Source organism: Molothrus aeneus, chromosome 5 (genome assembly GCF_037042795.1).
Source record: "Molothrus aeneus isolate 106 chromosome 5, BPBGC_Maene_1.0, whole genome shotgun sequence".
NCBI classification, from domain to species: Eukaryota; Metazoa; Chordata; class Aves; order Passeriformes; family Icteridae; genus Molothrus; species Molothrus aeneus.
The window spans coordinates 35,880,809-35,896,458 of NC_089650.1; the positions used below are offsets into that span (position 1 = coordinate 35,880,809).

Here is a 15,650-nt window from a genome sequence, read left to right on the forward strand (position 1 = left end):
AAAGAAGAAATCAGTGATGAAAAGAGAAGCAGAAGAAGTGCTTTTCTAGCAGGATTTGCAGGAGAATGGAAAGGCTGATTGGCACAGGAAGTGGCATGGGAAAATAAAAGCAAGAGGTAGAATTTGTCTTGGCAGGAAAGTGATGTTCTACTATTAGAAATGCCTGCAGGCCAAAAAGAAAAAAAATCCTGTGCTGAGATTTAAAAAGGATTTTCCAACTGCTTTAAAGCTCAGATCCGATACTAAATATCTTCCTAAAGGACATAGAATTTGAGAAGTGCAGAAGCTTTTGGTCATGTTCAGAGAAGCCAGAGACCAGTGAGTATTTCTGCTTTCAGACTGGGATAGTGACAGTTTCTGTGCAGACAGGCAAGATGCAAGGAGCAGCCAGGCACTGTGGTGCACCTGCCAACTGCTGCATCCCTGCCTTCCCTCCTTTCCCCTGAAAGATGATTTCTTTACATATTATATGGTAGTGTATTTTCCTTTTTTTTTTCTTCTATTTTTATAAGAAATGAGGACGGTGCTAGTTTAGCAACATGTCTGAACAGAAGCTCCTGCCAGGGCAGGGTGCTACCAGAGGGCACTTGGGCCTGAGGACACAGGGAGGGAATTTGCCTTGTCAGCCACAAAATCTGAAGCATTGCAGTTCTGCTGACTGATTAGGCATTGCTATATTTTTCTCTATTAACTACATGGCCTTTTCTCTTTCCAAGCCAGGAAAATGTCCATGCTGGCAGAAGTCAGGGGACACTCATCCCTCTGCAGTGTGCTATCAGGAATCAGAGTGCCCTGCTCTCCGTAAGTCTTTCCCTTACACAACAGACCTTGAGCAGTATTCCTGTGCTCAGGGCTCCTGACCATTAACTCATAAAGCCCCAGTTCAAGAAGGCTTTAATGCACATAATGACATATCTCTTTTTCTAAAGATTGCACATAGCATGCCACCATTATCCCTAAACTTGGCCTGAAGAACTATTTCTTCCTGAGTCAGAGATAAGTAAATATCTGGAATGAAAAGGCAGTACACAAGGAACAATGAAGGAACACAATACTAAGTTTTTTCTGATTTATTTAACAGAAATAAATACAGAAAAGGAGAAGAGCAATACCAAGAGCATATTGAAAATACCAGTACAAGTGAATGGACTTAACGAGATTATTTCATTTGTGACATCCCTGTCTGTCCCTCATTGCAGATATTTGGCATGGGAATTATATTTTACTGCTTTTGTGTACAGCAGCTTTTGCCAGAGTTGTTCTTCATCTCATGCTGGATCTTTAGACAGTGCTGAAGGACAGGTGATAATAACTGGTAACAAGTATGGAGGGCTGTTGTAATCATTACCATATTTCTGGAAAGTAATGAGGGGAAAATCAGAATGACCACATGTATTAATAAAAAAGACTTGCTGACTAGAGAGCTCAAATTATTTCATTTAAAGGTAATATGAAAGATTGAGACTACATCTTTCTTTTAGAGATGCTCATTTTGTGACTTCTTTGATATTTGCCCTTGCTTTAAAAAGTATATTCTTTTATCTTGATAATTGAGGTTGAATGGAGAGTCTTTTATTTTGAGATATGTAACTCATCACATCTCCAGATGGAGCCACTGCAAATAGTCTGAGCACTTCCAGTTCCTACTTCTCACTGTGCCAGTCCTCTGCTAGCCAACACGAGGTCATTTTATCTTAATATTTCATTGAATTGGTGTATTAGCAGTACATCAAAGATGATGCCTTAATGAAATGCAGCAGCTGGATATAGTCACAGCATTTGAAAGCAATGTCAGAAAAAAGAGGTTGTTTACTCTGCATGGAAAGGGAAGGCTGATGATGTTTGATCTCCCGGAAGCTGGAGGCTCCAGCTCTGCAGTAGGTGAAATAGACAATATACATTTGGTGTATGTGAATTTTAGAGCTGGTGATAGACATGTAATCTCAGTCAGTTGGCAGAGATTCACAGAGCAGGCAGAGGCTGCTGCAACCAAGTAAGCTTCCATATGCTGCCTTGTCTCAAAACTAATCTGGAAAGCAGTCAGAAAATACTTTGTCATACCATGGCAAATTCTTGGCTTCATAGCCAAATGTCCTGCTGGGGTTTGTGACCAGCATCAAACTCGTGGTTCTTGTGTTTCTCACCTGGGTGCTGGGCTGAGAGCACTCAACTCATCCTGTACAGGGCAAGGCTGGTCTCCAGGGATTGGAAGTCCTTGGCCACTAGTGACTAGTGGCTGCTGTTAGAAGCAGATTCAAGCTGAAGGATCTCCATATACCACTACCTGTGCTCCAGGCTATCCATGTTTTCTCAGAACACAAAAGTACAGAAAAATAAAGACTCCAAATTGGCAGTCAATGTTTCATTAACTTCTTCTATCAGTGTGATATTTTCTTCTTATGAGGATATTATTTGTTTGCAGGTGATCACTGCTTTTCTTTTTCCTCTGTGAGATTATCATCTTAGAGAGACAAAAAAGGGGTCCCTGTCAGCTTTTATGACAAATTGTGGTTACAGGAGCACTGTACTATGTTTCTCCTTGAACAGATTTCATGCTTTTTTTATGCTTTGTTCTCCTGGTCATTTGATATCTGAATGTGTTTATCTTTGAAAAAACCTCACCCAGAGGTCTTGAAAAACTCCTTTTCTCTAGAGGCCAGTGATATAGTTTATACATTACTTACAGATGCAATAAACAAAGCCTTTTCTCAACTGCAGTCTCTTAAGGTTGCAGAATAACTGATCAGGCTCTTGGCTCAATTTGCTGCTTGATCATTTAGTTGATAAGGTGAATTCTGACTCAGTCAGATTTTCTGTGGTGGATCAATCAAGTGATGGAAGCTGAATATTGCATTTTCTCACCTTATGATAATCAGGAAAAGCATCAGCATCAGTAGACATCTATTTTGGCAGGTAGTTTAAGCTCTAAATGTGATTTTTATCAGCAACTAATATCCGTTAAAAATAGCTGCATTTTGGAATGACAGCAATTATGTTCACTCTGCTGTTGTGTGAAGTGGACAGATCCAGGGGTTGCCCCAGTGTGTTTCTTACGAGTGACCCACTGGGTCAGTGTGTTTTACTGGTAAATAATTTTGCATGAGATTCCCTACAAAGGACTAACAGGTGGAACACTCTCAACTAATAACAGAAAGGTGTAGTAGAAGTGATCTACCTGGAAATTATGTTTTTACTTTTTCCTTTTAAAGATAATTTTATTTCATCTGAATGAATTCATTCCTTATCAGTAAGAAGCCAATAAGAAAATCACTTTTGGAGGAACATAATGGCAAAGTGAAAAAAAAAAAAAAACCAAAACCCTACCAAACCCCCCCCACCAAAAAAAAACAAAACAAAAAACCCCCCATAAAACAAAGCCCAAACAAAACAAAAAACAAAAAAACCCACGCAAAACCAAAAAAAAACTACCCAGAAAAAGAAAAGCTAAATATAAAATATATCCTTGCATTAGACAATAGCTGGTACAGTAAGGACATGAGACAATTTCAAAGTTCTCTTCAACTGATCAGAACTGAATGGTAATCAAAAGGAAAATGTCTTCCATCTTAATAAACAAGTATTCTCCCTTAATATAGAATGTACTATTAATTACTGAAAATGCTACTGAAACTGCTTTAAATTCATTGTGTACTACACAACCTGACTTTTGGAGAATATTTTTTAACACACTTGCCTAATTTACACATTATTCTTTCCTTCCTTGTAAAAGTGTGCAAATGACCAAGAAGTCCATACAACACCCACCCTTTGCTTAACTTTTCACATTTTATTGCAAAATATCTTAAATCCTGTGGATTCCATGCCCTCTGAAATAAAAAAATTGTCCTTTAAAAATATATTAAAACAAAACATAAAATTTTCTGAAGCATTTTAATTAATTGTAATAATTGAAAAATGAGTGATTTATTTTGTTTTTGTGAGTATAGAGAGAATTTTTAGTGGCAAAATAAATAATAATTGATTTTAAATATCTTCACTGAAAATGAAGTAATCCAAACAAATATAACATTCACTCCTTTGTATATATGCATCCTAATTAAGTATAATTAGATGTAATCACCTGTCATTTCCACTTTTGCATTCTGAAATGTGGCATTATATAAACCAGCTTGCTTTTTCATACAGGATTCAATTTCAGGAAATCAAAGATGTGTTTATATAGTCTGAATTTCTGGATAAAGGTTTTTGAACTACTGAACGCTTAAAAAGCCTCTTAATTTCTTTCTTAGTAGATATTGCATCCTTGTTCTCTGTAAATTCTAATCTGAATGATTGTTACCTGCTACTAAATTTATCCAAGATGGAATTGTTGTCTGTAGATTTTCCACATTGTGTCTCAGAGTTACCAAAGTTAATACTCCTGACAACTTCATACATATAATTTCTTCTCTTTTTTGCCTATATGATCAGTTTACTTATATGTGTTTGTATTAGAAAATTGCTATTAGTTTAAAGGCATGAAATGGCAGTATTTAGTTAAAGAAGAAGTACTACTACTTCAAAACAAAAGTTATTATTCTGTATTTAGTCTGAACCAAAAATTCCATTTCGTACACCCACTCTTCTGTTGTAATTATGTTCCAGCAAAACCTCTCCCAAATCTGCAGAAGATTGGTAGTTCATTTTATGAACTTTGGTACTTAAAACGGAAAAAAATATCAGCTCATCATTTTTAGGCCTTTGTGGAATTCTCTGTACCACATGGAAACAAACTCTCTTATCTGCTGAGAGACTGATGTGAGAAAAAGCAATATCACCTCTGAATATATTACCAGGATAAAATAGCTGCTTTCCAATAGAGGGAGAAAAGGATGATGGTGGCCATGATATCCACATGCCTGTAAAGCTCTGTGTTTCGCTGATATCTTTATTTCCACACCAAGCAGAAAGATGAATCTTCCAATTTCTAAAAGAAGTGATGCTGTGAAGTTGCTGAGAACTGGATTTGGCACGATTTTTTCCCATCATTCTCTTAAATAAATCCCAAAGTCTTATGCTTGCTTGTTAGGCTTATAAATACAGACTGCTTCCTTTTCCGCTCTGGCTGCTTTCCTCGATATTGGCTGGCTTCAAAGGACGGGGAAGAGGAAGAAACATGCTGACAATGCTCACACTTTCTGTGAGTCTCTTTTGTTTATTGTAGCCTTTAGCTCACATGAATTTCAGCTTTGAGGCATTTGCTTGTACAGCCGTCTTGTCACCGACAGTTTCTCTAGCTGCCCCAAATCCTTTCCAGCTCTGCTCTATTTTAAGGACCTGGCTGCACCACATCTTCTGGGTGAAGAGAGAGAAACAAAAATAAGTGTTTATTTGCCAATGTCTTCTGGATTTAAAACAACTCAGCAGCTAACCCCTGCTGGGGAAATAGTTGCCACATTCATTTACTTCAGAAACACCAAGCACCTTTTCTGTATCAGGGACTTCAAGCATTTCATGAATAACTGCTTCGGTATTTGTGCATTTATTCCTTTTTATGAAGAAGCCACTGGGGATATTATAGATTAATTAATAAACCTGATTGTAAGTGTCTATACCTGACATGTGGTTATGAGGAGCTTGTTACAGGCAGTGGAGATCTAGACACTGCAGGACCCTGCAGAACAATGCAGCTGGCTCATGCTGGGAGACTCAGATGGGATGCCCACACAGAAATATTTTGTGCTATCTGAGCTGTAACTGAGCTATTTGCACCATGGTGGCAGACATGAGACAGAACCTCCAGGAGGTCCACATCCTCCCAGAGCAGCAGTGGAAGGTCAGGAGGGAGGTGTGTCTCAGCACCAACTGCTTGTCTGTAGCACCTCCCTAGTCCTCTGCTCCAAAAGGAATTTCCCTCTCACAAGTGTGTGACTCCATTGATTTGTCATGTCAGCTTAAACACATGGCTTGCCTGTGGACAATCACAAATAGGCATCTGTCTTTAGGTTTCATAATCTGGAGCTGAATTTCTCCAGGAGACTTATTGTTAGGCCCTCACTTTTATTGCTTTGTACCATATTGGGATTACACCACAGGGTTCTGGAGAGCTCCTGGAGTAGGTGTCACAACAAGGCCCTGCATTCTCCAAGAAGACTGGAAATATGCAGTCAAGGAGCTTGTGAAACATGCAGATTTAGAGCACCCTGAGTGCATGCACTGGAATACAATCAGGCCTTAAGGCAACTGAGCATACACAGGGCATGGGCAAATGTACACAGACAGGGCACTGGCTAATGCAAGTTAGAGCCATCCCTAAGGCAAGTTGGTCCTAAATATTTATTGGGACTGATAAGCCACTTTTGACTGCTGTGTTTTGTTTTTTTTTTTTTTGCCAAATGACTCTTCAGACCCGTACCAAGTATAGATTGCAGGATCCAAGGACTGGACTATTATTCTTCAGTGAATCTTCTAATAGAAAGCACAACACTGCCTAACTTGTCTGATGGTTAGAAAGACACAAATGTAATACTAATTTGTACTGCCCAATATATTTAAAAGACTGTATCCTCAATTAAAACTCATTGGAAAGTACATATTGAATACCTTAAAAACCACATTTGACAATATATTTACATTTCTCTTTCACACAACTCACTGTCAGAGAAATTGGTAAGAAACAGCAGCAAAGCTCATGTTGTAACAAAACTTAGATTTCTGGCCTCATTGACACCAGACTGGCTTTCCTGGAGTTAATCTGCTGAGGAATACAAGAGTCTATTGCGCAGAAACGCACAGAAGCTGTTCAGATCTGGAAATGTGTAGCTGCATTGGCATGGCACTGCCCCAAGCCTTTATGCTCTACAAACACATCTGAACTTCTCTGAGCCTTGAACTGTTGGCTTTGTATAGTGCCAGGCTATGGCATGGGGACCTGCTGGCTCAGGTTGGCTCTAACTCAGGTACTTCATTATACACCAGAAATTTGGCCTTCATATCTAAAAATAAACAGGTAAAAATTTCAAATATGAGCTATCCCTCTTTTCTTTAGCTCATCTTAGAGGGTCTCTAATAATACATATATTCAAGATAGACTTGATAGATTCAAGCAATCCAGATAGATTGCTCTAGAGCCAAGCTACAAACTTTTACATATTCTCTGGTTGCCATTCTTAGCCACAAATATTTGCTGCCAGTCTAATATCTGGATACACAACAGACTGATTGACTCATATTCACATTGAAGTTACAATGTATGTCATTAGTGTTTTAAACAAAATTTCTTTGCTACATCCAGATTTAATCTTCTGTTGTTAACTGATGTAGCACTTATTCCAGAAGAGCTTTATGTCTCAGCAAAGACACGTGGTTTTTAAAATTCCTTACATTGTGTAGCAGACTTAACCGATGTGGTCCATTTATTCCCCCTTCAGCACATTATCTCCTGTATGTAAAATGAATTATTACCTCTTCTCCAGTGTAACAGAGCATTACGCTCCACAGAAGACCCAAATCTTGTAGGCTGTGTTCCCACAAAATGTTCTTCCATGATGTCTGGGTGTCTGTAATGACACTTATTTCACTAACTGATCATTCGTATTGTTCTAATAGTATTAAAAGTATATGTTAACATTAAAACTTTATTGAACTGATTCCCAAAGGACATTAGAGTCTGAGGGTGAAGCTCATTCCCATGCAGCTCATTTGCCAGCCAAAGGAATACATATTTTACATGGGATTCATTGATGCATGCCCCAGCTGTTCAGCGTCTGCTTGGGAGATTTTCATTCTGGCTGCATAAACTCTGGGTAAGACCTTGCTGCGGTCTCACAGGAGCCTTATAAATTTTAAATAGTACTATTTAAGTGTGTTAAGTGTATAAAGCTCATGGCATTTATGTGAGAACCACTTTGTCCAGCCCTAAAGTAGAAACTGCTTCAGACATAAAATACAACTGCTATTTAGTACCTCTAAAATCCTGTAGAAATTTGAAGATATATTCCATATATCTATGAAACTACTACACTATGAAAGCAGTGTAGTAAACAAGAAGAAAACAAGTATCCTTTTTAATATTAATACTATTATTCTAATTGGTAGTAAATATAAAGTTCCTTCTAAACCTTTGGTGTGAGCTGTTTTCCTAAGTGAATCAGAAGAGAGACTTAACAGCTATTGAATCATCAGCTGTGTTTTCAATAGCATATGGGATTTCTCCCTTAAGTACCAATGCAGCCCAATCCTGCTTAGGTTGTGATAGCTGATTAGATCACAGCTTGGGGCATACACAGTAATTGCTATTAACTTAATTATTTTACCTTATATTAAACATGCTACTGCACTTCTACTATTCTCTCTAGGACTGTTCTATTTTTATCTTTCCAGTTAGATGACAAAATCATCCAAAAGCTAACCAGCATCAAAAAGAAGGCCACAAAATCCCACTCTTGCTTATTCTTTCAGATTTCTTTCTTTTTTTTTTTTTTTTTTTGAAGGTGGCAGAGAAGTGTTAAGTGTTGGTTAACATATGGCTACCCTTTAGGTTAATGCTTTTGTTTTGATGATGTTGCTAAAGGGGCTTAGAGGAACTTTTTCCAGTGTTTCCACTTAGTGCAACTACTGTCTTGGGAATTGTATAGCTTAATTTTTCAATAAAGCTTAGATTTTATATTAGTCATATTGTTGCACCTATTCAGTTGGAAGATTAAAGTGAGTTTTGCAGAAGTGACTAAGAGTTTAGAAAAAGTAGATCTTGCCTGAGCTACATATACCTCTCCAACTACCTGTTTTGTCTGCCTATCCATGTGCTATGTAGTGTTTGCTTGGTCTTTGGGCGGTCTTTTACTGGCTTCTCTCTTTTGACCTAACAAAAGCTCAAGGGAGAAAAGGCTAGAAGAACTTCCTGCTTTTGGACACGTCGTAAGTTGGAAACCATTAACAGTGCAAGGCACATTAAGCCCAAATATGTTGAGAGCCTAATTTGTGGTGGTAAGGCATGAGAACAGGTTGCCCAGAGAAACTGTGGTTGTACTTCATCGCAGAAACTGAGAATGAGAGAAGCTGAAAGCAATCACCTGTCCCTGCTATTTGCTTGCACTGTAGTGTGCCACTGGGATATCCTGATTATGGGGCTGCTTCTTGCAGAGGAGTCACCATCAAGGCCTGGACAGCGGTGCAGGAGCAATGATCTGGAATGATGAGCCGCATGTGGGAGCAAGCTTTCTCTTTTATACAGGTATAAATTTATGAGGAAGATCCAGCTTTGTCCAGGGTAAGACCATCCCCTTTCCACTTGCATTTATCCTACAGGCTTGGGCCTGAATGGAAAGGGAAGCTACATTAAGGCTAAATTATTTATTGAGACTTCAGTTTGTGTGGTGAAACACTAGAACAGGTTGCCCAGAGAAACTGTGGATGCCCCTTTGTTGGAAGTGGTGCCCATCACAGGATAGGGTAGGAGTACAGACAATTTTATTCATGTTGAAGACTTTTGCCAGTTTTACATTACAAGAGAAAATGCTGTTCTTACTCAAAGTTCATTGAAGAAACAGCTCTGGGCACATGTGCAATCTGTATCAACTAATTTTACACCTGGGTAGCTAATGGAGACCATCTCACATTTTGTCTTTTAAAGGCAGGGAATCATGATGAGGTGGCCATTGTGAATATTTGGGATCTTCAGACTTTTTTATCACTCTCCAGTGAGCATTCCCTGAGTGCAGCCCCAGACCCTGAGGGTCTGTCCTGTTGCTCCATGTGATTGCATATGAAAATGTCAAGAGTGCTTCTGAATACCTTTACCAGGAAAATTAGGCTAAAATTCACATTATCTTTTAAGCTGTGTATATGTGTGCGCATAAGCACACACACACACAAACACACTTCTGTGCCTCCTCCTTATGAAATCCACTTTACTAAGCATGATCTACCCTTTTAAATCCATGCAGAGCCTCAAGAGTCACTTTGTACTTGTCAACATTTTCTAGCTTGTTGCTGACCAGTGATACCAAATCTTCCTCCCTATCAACGTCAGATATAAAAAAATCCTCTTTTTTTTTTCCTCTGGGATATCTGCATATTTGAGAAGGATTTTATTAGCCTATTTTGAGCTCTCATTTTTACTCCTCTTTTGTACCATTTTTTTGCCTTTCTTATGCTTATTTAAGTGGAGAGATAAAAATATTTTATTGTAAATATATTCCAGCAAAAGCAGAATGAACATTAGCTGTCTATAAGGGTTAACCCATTACTGAAAAGCATGCCTGATAAATTGAAAGTGTGGCTCTCAGCCAAGAGAGATCGGTATATTCTGAGCATTCATTTTCTGCCTTAGGAGTGGCAAATCCTGTTGCTGGTATCAGATGTGATACAGCTTCTGAAAGAAGCAACCTCAGAGGCAAATTCATGCTTTGCTATTCAGGGAGCTATCCACTAACAGTGTACATGAATTAAGGGTATTCCTTACTTACAAATTATTGTTGTATCTGGAATTGCAAATTGTAACTGAGAAACAAAAAGAAGCCATAAACAACTTTCAAATAAACCAAATTTCATTTTCAAAATATCATGTGGTGTGTCTAGTAAGGCAAAATTTTAAGAGGTATTTATTAATGCTCCTTGACATATTTTTACTCCAAATTTCAGCCATATTTTCACCCCACATTTCAGCCATATTTTCTTCTATTCTGAGTATTAAAATCAGTAATTCATTATTCAGATGCCAGGATGGAGTTGTTAATCCAAAAGCATTCCCATAATCTCAGTGTGGATCAGTAAAGAACTCCAGTCAAGCTGTCTGCAAGTGAAGCTGTCATTGAACAAAGTATGATTTAAGAATAACTAAACAGCAGCTAACCTTCCTGTTTTAAAAGACAGTAAATATTCCACAGGTTTTTTTTTCCTTACAGACTCATTTTGCATTATAATCCCTATTGCATAATTCCTATCTGCAAACTCTAATTCAGCAGTTTTGTATTTAATTTACATTGTGTTTGATTTACACTGTGCTTAATTTACATCTACACAAGAGCAAGGAACAGAAGTCAGGCTTTGACAAATCCAGGCCATATTAAACCTAGTCAAATTCTTTCCAAAGGAAAAAATGTAGAGCCCCAGTGCTAATATTTCTTTGATGTACTGGAATTTATGGAAGACTATGTTGCTCATCTACTACAGTCACAGAGTGTTGCAGTGTGAAGCAATATCCCGTTTCACCTTTCCCAGTCCCTCAAGTGCGCCAACTTCTCCCTTCCCCTGCCCCTTGCTAAGTGCTGTCCGTCAAGCTTAACATTCCAGCAAGCGCGTCGTGTGATTGGTGCAGTTCATTGGCCAGTCCAGGTGTCATTGTCCCCTGAGCCTTCCCCCCGTCCCACCTGGTTGGTGGCACACCTACCCCTTCCCCTCACCCTTTCCCTGGGCTTAAAAGGACACTGAGAGCATGCGGTCGGCATTTTGTTGGAGCTGTTACCAAGATTTGGAGATCTGTGACCGTGGGATAAAACTCTAGATTAGCCCTCCGGCAGAATCTGTCTCCTTTTCCTCTTCACCTCACCTAAAGCCTTCCCATTAGAGGTAAAAACTGAATTCCTGCTTGCCTGGACTTGTTCCAAGTGCCAGCTGCAACATCCAGCCAGCCAGGGGTGTCTCTGAGGTGAAAACACCACAGTGGCCGCCTCTGGTCAAGCAACAAGGGCCAGAAGAGCCCAGGCACGTTCCACCCGGTAATATTGGGATCATATTCTAATAACAGAGGTCTACAAGGAGGCTTTTGAGAGGCCTTCAATTTTTTCTGGCAGACTATGAAGGATGAAACACACACCTCCTGGGCATGGTGAGCACCAGTGTGCCTGCTGCCTGCTTCACCCAGTCATGCTGAGTAAAGCCTTCACCAGTGCCTTCAGTGCACCAAGCCAGTTGTGTAGGGGGATAGAATATAAGAAAATAAAGATAGTATAGAAAGTAATCTTACCCCTAAGGAGTTGCAGTTGGGCCAATTATCAAAGATTAGGAACAGGCCTGACTTGAACAGGCCACAGCTGTAACCAATGAGAAGAGTGCTATAAAAGAGTGGGGTGGCTAGTTGAGAAGGGAACTGGAGTCAGTTGGCCACTTTGTAGAGAAGAAAGAGTCAGTGCTTGAAGGAGCAGCCAACAAAAAACACCAGGAAGGTACGAGACTTTTGTAATAAGGAGACAACAGTATGGAACCCCTGCAATAAGATGGCAACACGGTTGTCCTGGGAACGAGAGCCACGCCTATGGAGAAGGGAAGGTTTTCTGTAATAGGAGAGGGAAGACTAAAGTTGCCTTTCCTATATTTCTCTGCTGCTTTCTGCTCCGTCTCCTCCCTTCTCAGCCAGTGAGGTGCCTTTGCCAGCCCTCAGGCAGCTGAGGACTGTTAGTAACAAGAACACTGCTCCCTGCAACAGGCCAGGCAGAACAGGACAGGGGTGGGGAAAGGCATCTTGGAGAGAAAGATGGGAGAAGGGAGGAGAAGAAAAAGTGAAGACATTCCTAAACATCCTTGAATTCTTTAGCACTCTACAACAGCCCTTTTTGTCTTACTTTTCAAAGTTAGTTACCATACTTATTGAGAGGCAGCTCTTATTATTCTACATGCCTTTGCCTTTCCTGTTAAAAGACATAACATTTGTTTTCCATATAAAATCACCTCAATTTTCTCTATAAAAGTACTTTATCTGTTCAACTCTTGCAGGTCAAGCTCACACAAGAATATAGCAGGCTCTGAAACATCTCAACTCTATACTGCTGACATGCAGTCAATAGTTCATTAAGGAGAAGGTAGATATATTTTAAAGAACTTATATTTAAAATGAAGTATTTTTTTTAAGGAAAATTCATGAATATACAGTTACAGAGAGTGTATTAATTTATCTATCTTTCATATAATTCAATTATATTTGTAGAAGATGCCTAATATGTAAAATATGCTTGTTTTGACATTTATGAAATGCAGACTAATAATTTTCAAGATTTTCTGATGGATGTTTCCTATTGTTCAAGCAATGCAGAAGGAATATCTTTCCTGTCATTTTACAAAACGCAAAATAATTTCCCAGTGAATGTTCTACATTTGCTCTGTCTCCCTAACATTTTCTGGCAGGGAGGAAAACATGTCAACATGCTCATGTAGAGCATGCGAGAAAAATTTCCCAGTGTGATTATGTACTCTTGGTATTTCAGCAGTCTGGAGAAGAATCCTGTATATTCATGCACTGACATAGACAAATTACCATTTTTATCACCTTCAAGCTGTTCAATGACATTATATACCTATCCACAAACAATTGTAAGCATTTTGGTTTATAATTCATTGTTCATTAGAACTTTAATTCAACTTGTTTTTCTTTTTCAGAAACCAGACTTTGCAAGTTTGACCTGAGGATGAAATACTCTGAAAGAAACTTTACTACAGTATGGAAATCAAACCTTCAGAACTAAAATTCCAGCAACAACAGCTTTCCAAGATGGTTTGCATCTTATCTTAAAATTTATTTTATTTCATTATGTATTTCAATAGTTATACTACTTTTTGCAGAACTTCTGGATACCTGAGTTTCCTTTGCAATTTAATAGGACTCCAAAGTGGTGAGAAGTCCAAGGTGGGTCTGTCTTCATTTTGCCTTGAAAGTGAACATCCAAATGCACAAAGATGAGCTTTGACTTTTAAATGTAGTGTTTTGTTAGAACAGAAGATGTAAACATTTTTTCAAATATCAAGCTGTTGGCTAAGACATAATGTTGGTGCAGGGATTTGTGAGTAGTTTCCCTGTGAAATACCTTTTTGTAATGTGAGACATTTTCTTCAGGCTTGATTTTGGTCCAGCAAAGACATCCTGAGCTGTAAAGAAACCTTTAAAATCTCCTCTGGACCCTAGAAATCTTTGCTTTAGTAACCTCCAAGGCCTGGATCCCTTAGGGACCTGCTTCCCAAGCCCACAAAGTTTTAGTGGGTATATGCAGGCTTAGCTTGTTCCCCAAATCCTCTCTCTTGATGTGCTACTGAAGCCCCTCCTCCAGTGAGGGTTTAATTGCTTTTAGGAAAAGGGAAACTCATCTCCCTGCAGAGGAGCAGCACACACTGAAACCAGTGCACTGCTGGCAGGATAGGGTGAGCAGAAGCCTTCCTTGCCACCCTTGTGCACCAGGTTAAAAGGAGAGGCCACTGGTGTGAGCAAAGTAAAACAAGTGTCATCCCTCATATCTTGAAACAAGTCCAGTAGTATGGTCATTGTATGAGAACAATTGGAATCACACATTTACAAAATAGGCATTTACTTTTTGACAGTTGCCTTTTATTTGAAACCAAAATCCACAACTTGTATAGACTGCCACAAAGAAAAATAATGCATGTAGAAAAGAGGTTGGAATAAAAGGGGTACTCCAAACCCTTACCATACTGAACTTCCTTTATGATGTTTGACTTCTTTTCTTTTTTCCTTTACATTTTTGCTTCCATGCAATTACAGTTCCTGTGTGAACTAGCAGTTGTCACTAGTGCTTTTACAGCAACACCTTAAAGATTCACTGTTTCAGTTAGGGTAAAGCAAGTCCAAGAACTTCAGCTTGGCAAAGCCTCTGAAAATTTACAGTGAGCTTGTGTGCTCTGTTTTTAAACATGGGCAGCAATGTACTTTGGAACATTCTATATTTAAATTTCAGCAGTGATTATTTACTCACTGACCACAAATGCTCCATAAATGTCTTTGTACAGTACCTGCTATGCAAGAGTTGGACTGAGATGTTCAAACTTGAAAATTGATGTCCAAATATCGCTGGCGGAGGTGTGATGGGGAGAGGCAGTTGGAACACGTTAATTCCCTTATTCTCAATGCATACTTTTCCATAGGTTTTGATCCTGCATGAAACAAATCTGTGCTACTAATCATTGTCATCTGGTCTTGATGTTAGCTGCTACTCCAGGGTGGTTCCCAGCCTGTTACCTCACAGCCCTGGGCTAGGTTTGGTATCCTCAGCTTGTGCCCAGTTCAGTGGGGGCTGACACAGCCAGCAATCCCACTGAAGTGCTTGACCTTCTACAGTAGGAGCATTACTATTGTTTCACTCTGTTAATGATACCTTCCACTGACTCAGGCTTTTTTTTTTTTTACCTCAGAGGTGTGAGGAAGCTTCAAGTCTTCCCTGTTCAGACGCTAAAGAAGCATCTGAGAGTCTTGCTGGATTGTGAAGAACAAGAAGGTGACATGTAAGCAGACCAGGATCATCTACATGGTGGCTGCTTCTTGCTGTTGCCCCTGTGAATTTTATGTCTTAGAGCAAAAAGCATGGCAGTGTCATGGCTTATGTGAGTGTCTACATGAACACCAGCACAGCTCTGCACTCAACATAGTTTGAATTAAAAGACTGCTGTCCAAGTAAATGGCATGTATCACCTATGAGCACTGGGAGGTGTCTTGGAAGATATTCCAGCTCTTTTCAGGCCAGTTTACATAAGGGCTGGGTGTGAAAGCAATGACCCCACCAGCTGCAGGCTGTGGCAGCCCCAGGAGGTGAATCAGGAGTGGCAGTGCAGAGCCCCAGTCTGCACCTCTGCCTGCTCGGACCTGCAGGACAGAGCTGAAGAAGGAAGACAGCAGTGGGTGAAAGGCTGGGAGAAATGCTCCCTTAGATCATTCCTTCCCTAGGAACCCTTGTATGGGGAAGTGTAATACTGGATTTCTTTCAGAAGCCTCA

General features: G+C 39.5%; 1 long non-coding RNA gene across 1 annotated transcript in view; it reads left to right on the top strand.

Moving 5' to 3' along the window:
* The window catches only part of LOC136556709 (uncharacterized), a 34,455-nt gene extending 20,924 nt beyond the window's left edge, over positions 1-13,531 (top strand). Inside the window, exons 2-3 of the long non-coding RNA XR_010783695.1 lie at positions 12,652-12,737; positions 13,312-13,531. This is a non-coding gene — a long non-coding RNA (uncharacterized lncRNA). The remainder of the gene's footprint in view (positions 1-12,651; positions 12,738-13,311) is intronic.
* The last annotated feature ends 2,119 nt before the right edge of the window (positions 13,532-15,650 follow it).